The sequence below is a fragment of the Microtus ochrogaster genome, unplaced genomic scaffold (assembly GCF_000317375.1).
Source record: "Microtus ochrogaster isolate Prairie Vole_2 unplaced genomic scaffold, MicOch1.0 UNK47, whole genome shotgun sequence".
In the NCBI taxonomy this organism is placed as follows: Eukaryota; Metazoa; Chordata; class Mammalia; order Rodentia; family Cricetidae; genus Microtus; species Microtus ochrogaster.
The window spans coordinates 457041-462950 of NW_004949145.1; the positions used below are offsets into that span (position 1 = coordinate 457041).

The window sequence follows — 5910 nt, forward strand, 5'->3', positions numbered from 1 at the left end:
AATGAAAGGAGTGTGATGGTTTAGTTGGTTTAATTAATAATAGGTTGAGACACAGGGTTAATCACGGTTTACAGGGAGGTACATTTGGCTATCTTCTATACTCTGGTGTGTACTCAAACTTTGGTGGCAATGTCCTCCACCTCACAGATGGAGAACGAAGCCATGTTTCTAAACTGTGAATATAACCACCTTATTCTCCTGATTTTTTTAAAAAGTTAATTTAACTAGTTTCATTTTATGTGTCTGGGGGTTTTGCCTGCATGTGTGTCTGGGCACCATGTGTATGCCTGGTGTCCACAGAGGTTGGAGGAGGGTGTCAGGTCCCCTGGACTTTAGCTACAGGAAGTTGTGGGTGATAGACACTGGACCTGGGGTCCTCTGGAAGAACAACCAATGCTCTTAGCTACAGAGTCACCTCTCCAGCTCCCTTTAAAGATCTTTTTAAAAAATCATACTTACTTATCTATGAGTCTGTGTGTGGTGCGTGTGTGTCCTACTGAACGTATAGTGATCAGAGGGTTAATTTTGATTAATTTTTGGAGTTAATTCTTTCTTTCTACTCACTATACAGGTCCTCGAGCTACAATTCAGGTCATCAGGCTTGCTGTCAGGAGCTGCTACTGCTGAATCATTTGGTTAGCCCTATTTTTATTTTTGTGTGTTTATGTATAGTCTCTGTGTGTGTGTGTGTCTGTCTGTGGGTGAGTGAACATGTTCCATGGCATGCATGAAGAGATCAGAGAACAATTTTGTTTTGTCTTAATATATATGTTTACTAGTTTGTTGGATTTTGTATAGCATGTTTTGATAATATGGCTTTCTCCCCCGACTCCTCCCAGATCCAGTTCTCCGTCCCTACCCACCCAACTATGTGTCCTTTGCTTTTTTAAAACCATCAGGTCCATTTTGTGCATACTCGGATCAGATATTCTTGGAGAATGGGTGTGGGCATGGAGTCCCACCCCTGGCTGAAGAGCTACTGGCAGCGACCAGTTGTCGGGAGAACCATCAGTTATGTTGAAAAGTATAGCCCCTGCTAACAATTTTGGGGAGTCAGTTCTCTCCTTGTACCATGGAACCTGGGGATCAAACTCAGATCAGAGGCTCGCTTGCACGACGGCAAGCAAGTTTTATCTCAGAGCCATCTTGCTGGCCCTTAGTCCCTTATTACAAAACCTCACTGTCTTCTAGAAGGAAAGTTGAAAGATGTAAATCTCGATAAATTCCCATCACACCCAGGGCTACGAATGCTTATCAGCCTCGTGCAAAGAAAATGAAATATTGATAAACTTGTGATTACATCTTGGGCTCCCGCGGCTGCAGGCTTCCTCCCGTGAGGAGCCGTGCTCACGGATATCTTCCTTTGGGGAAGTGTTTTTATTACATAGTAATTGTGGGTGATGACTGTGACATCTTCGAAGTCACCAGACGTACATTCGGAGCAGCCTGCCGAGAGGCATGCTTCACACGGCAATTCCCAAACCAGCATTTGTTGATTATGAGCGCAGCCTACGTGTAATTGGTTTTTTTGTACTCTGTCTCTTTGGGTATATCCAAAGAGCTGTCAGCATTGTGATTTCTCTGGAGACCCAGACAACAAACGTGTTCCTCATCTTTTGAGACAAACAAGTTCTATAGTGCAAACCTTGAAGATCACGTTTCCCAGGGGCGGACATACCTAAGCCATTTGTCACTGGGTCAGTTTTCCCTGCAGCTAATCCCCCCTCAACAGCTGCGCTGGCCGCTGTGCTATGTCAAACTGCCTTTGACTGGCCTGGGGCCTCTGCTGGCAGACCAGCAACAGGGGACAGAGATGACCGCCCTGCTCAGCAGCAGCTGCAGACCTGTTGGTGACAGGAATGCCGTTGATCGATCATCACGGTCATGGGTGAGGTTGGTCACCCGTGAAAGCAGCAGCTCCCACCTTCCTGGAGCAATTCTGAGAAGTTGCTTTGACCCGAAGGAGGGGCCGGGAGACTGGGGTGGGAAAGAGGATTGCCTGAAACAGTCCGGCTGCCTGTCAGCTTTCCCCACAGCAAATGATCCCACCCACCATGGTGGGCTTAGGGCATAGGCACAGGTTTCCCTCAAGTCAGAGAAGGAGTCCAGCTGATGTTCTGTGGAGAAAACCCTGGGGCTTCGGCTACCATTAGAAGGTGTTTTACCAAGACACAGCAAAAAAATAAATAAACACAAAATCCAAGGTCCACCAGATTCTGGTATCAAGAATGGCTCCTGGGTGGGGCCTTCTTTTTTATTGTTATTTTTAAGTTACTGCACAAAATAATGGATTTCATTACAGCATTTTAACACATGTAGTTACACTTGGCTTAGCCACTCTCTGCCTGCCTCGGCCCTCTTCCGCCAGGACTGTTTTCCCTCAGAGAGTTTCCTTTCTGCTTTCTCTTATACACCACACACACACACACACACACACACACACACACACAAATATACACACACAGTATTGTGTAGGAGTTTCCTCCAAGGTTAAAATCTTTCATGTTGGAGGGAATCACCGCAAGACACAGGATATTCTACGGGGAAGGAAAGCACTACCCTGCGGGGAGCTTGTTCAGCCCAGGAAGTAAGCAGCTAAAAGGCAGCAAGAAGTCACTGAAAATGACAAGATTCACGAGGCCCCTCCCTTCCCCAAGCAGGTTTGAGCAGTGAGGACTGCTGAGAGACACTCTCAGGCCAGCTGAGTTGCCTGGAAGAAGAAGAGACTAGCAGAGCTACCCAGAAAAGACACCGGCTAAGCAGCTGAGCTGCCTGAAGGCTGTGTAGCGCACTCCAGGCTCCAAGCTTTGATGAGTGGTCCTCATTCTGGGGTGGGGTCTGATGATGCAGCTGTGGCTGGGACATTCCTGCTCCTGTAACTAACCCCTCCCTCATACTCCTGTGAGTAGCCCCACTATAACTCACGGATTCACCAAATGGGACTTTGCCGGTATCCCTACTTTGGGCTACTCTTAGCTCCCTATCTGGGGGGAGGAGGCATTTGTCACATCTCCCCAAGCATAGTGTCACACAGCACATATAAATACACATACACACACACATATATATACACATGCACAAATACACAAGCATACACATACACACACACATAAGCATATATATATACATACACATATACACATATATACACATACATCCAAACACATATAAACACACGTACAGATACATATATGTATACAGATACATATATAAACACACGTATAAACCCAGATTTACACTCATATGTCCACATGTATATACGTACATGCACATACATATATGCATAAACTCGTTCGTGCATATACAGGCGCATATATACATATATACATACACATATACATATATACACACACACAAATACGTATGCAAAGTCACACATATGCACATATACATACATGTATGCATACACATACACATACATATACACATACATATACATAAGAGCACACACATATATACACACATATACATCCATGAAGGCACACAGGTACATATACTCACCTATACGCATACACATACATAGACAAGCACAAACGCATATACATATATACAATCACACACGTAAGTACATATACAAACACAAGCACCCACATGTGGCTATATATTTAAATATAGATTCCTGCGGCTTATAAGAACAGTTCTCTCAGCAGCTCCTCCCAGATGGCCTTAATCACCAATCACTCTGTCAGCAAGAGTGAGCAATTCTTCAGTAAGTCTTTTTCTCCCACGTTGGCAAGCGAGTCACCCAGCTGTTGGGGTCTCCCTTCCTCTGTTCAGATATGGGTAGGGACGATGCCTTCTCCCTGGGTCTTCTGCAGGCTGTGTGCCGTCATGGGACAGAGAGCTGTGGATTTCAGAGTGAGAGAGGGGGTGTGAGTGTGTGCGAGTTAGGGAGGCAGACGCTAGGGTTGTAGCTGGCCCTGTATCTGAAGGATGGCTATATTCTATGGGCCCTTGCTCTCCTGTGGCAGAAGGCTTGATCAGCCTTAGGAAGGCTCCATGCTGTCAGAGATTGCTAATGTATCTTGTCCTCTTCCTCAAAGTTTGTATATGGAGGGTTGGACTCCAGAATGATCTCTCTGGAGAGAGCTCTTTATAGGAGGCAAACTAAAGTTTAAGGAGAGAACGGGGGGGGGGGGTCACAGGGGGGATCACAGGGGGATCACAGGGGGGAATCATGGGGGGGGCGGGCACTGGGACTTTCTTTGGAAGAGCAGGAAAAGATACCAGTTCAATACTTGAAAAAAAGATTTACTTATTTATTAAGTATACAATGCTCCATCTACACAGTATTCTATCTGCAGGCCAGAAGAAGACATCAGGTCTCATTATAGATGGTTGTGAGCCACCATATGGTTGCTGGGAACTGAACTCAGGACCTCTGTAAGAACAGGCAGTGTTCTTAACCTCTGAGTGATCTCTCCAGCCCTGGTCAATACTTTTTTAAAAAAGAGATTTATTTTACTTTTAATTGTATGTGTGTGTATGTATGTGTGTGTCAGAATGTGCATGTGTGTGCAGTACCCTTAGAGTGCAGAAGAGGTTTTCTGATCCCCTGATGAGGATGCTGGGAACTGAGCCCAGGTCCTCTGCAAGAGCAGCCAGTGCTCTTAGCTACCCACCAAGCCACCGCTCCAGCTCCTCTCCCCTAGATCCGTTCTTGATTTTTCTGGATTCCCTTCCTTCCCTCCTTCTTCCCCTTTCTTCCCCCCTTCTCCTTCCACCATGTGAGAACAACCACAAGCCTGAAAGAGAGCCCTCACCAGGAGCCAGTATCTACAGGCACCTCTAGCGTTGACTCTCAGTCTCCGAAATAGTGGGGGGAAAATCTGTTTCTGTTGTTCAAGTCACCTACGCTGCCATTTTGTTATGGAACTCAGGGCTGATGAGTGAGGGGACTTGGACTCCTTCAGTGTCTCTGTGTGTTCCCTGCCAGGGGCTTCTGTGCCCTGCCTGGGAGCTGCTTGAGGTCAGAAAGCACCGTCCTGTAGCTAGTGAAAGAGAAATGGGACAAAGAGTGTTTTCTCTTCCCCTCCCCCCCACACACTTTCATTCCTGCAGACTGAGGTTAGTTAGTGGTCTTGTCTGGAATGTGAATGGTTTATCAATATGCGGCTCCAACTAAGAACTCGGATACTCAAGGAAACAGGATGTGAGGCGCACATTCCATGCAGGCTGCAGATAGAATAAAGAATTCTTATCTCAGGGATTTGGGGTGAAAGATTCCTTCTGAGGGTGCATGCCCCAAAGACATGGATGAACATAAATCCTTAAATGTTTGTTGTTTTCGAAGTTCAAAGATGGGTACTTAACAATAGAAGAGCCACATGCGGGGTGTCGGGGGGGGGGATGCCTGTGAAGTTTGCTTCGAGGGGGTGGCAGCTACAGATAGCAGGGCCAGAGAGATGCACGCCTTAGAAGGACGAGCCTTTGAAGCTGCGGGTGTGTTTGAGATCAAGCAAACATCTGATCTGCTTTTTCTTTCTCCCTTCCTTTCTTGTAAGATTTATTCTTCTTGCTTGGTGAGAATGAGCAAGCGGATCCCCACACCGCATGAGGGGAGGTCAGAGGCCAACTTTCAGGAGTCAGGATTCTGCTTCTACTGGATAAAGATAGGATCTCTCTGTCATTTGCGCTGCTGCACTGCGCTGTAGACAGCCCCTTCGGCTGCCCCCCCCCATCTCTGTCTTCCATTCTGATGTGGGCATTCTGGGATTACACAAGCGAGATACCACGTTTAGCCTTTTTCGCATGGGTGCTGGGAATTCAGCTGGGTTGTTAGTGCTGCATACACGTGCTTTTAAATGCTGAGTTGTTTTGTTGGCCCGCTCTCTTTTCCTTATTACTTTAAATGTTTTTCTTTTTTAAGTGTGTGAGTGTGTGTGTGTGTGTGTGTGTGTGTGTGTGTGT

At 46.3% G+C, this 5910-nt stretch overlaps 1 protein-coding gene across 6 annotated transcripts in view; it reads right to left on the reverse strand.

Annotated features, from left to right (window-relative positions):
• The window catches only part of LOC101988510 (ubiquitin carboxyl-terminal hydrolase 29-like), a 215761-nt gene that overhangs the window by 46139 nt on the left and 163712 nt on the right, over positions 1 to 5910 (reverse strand). For 2 of the 6 annotated variants that reach the window (XM_026777135.1, XM_026777132.1), the window contains exon 4: positions 3592 to 3844. The exons of the other annotated variants lie outside the window; for them this stretch is intronic. The gene's annotated coding sequence lies outside the window, so the exon portion shown is untranslated. The remainder of the gene's footprint in view (positions 1 to 3591; positions 3845 to 5910) is intronic. 6 annotated transcript variants of the gene reach the window in all.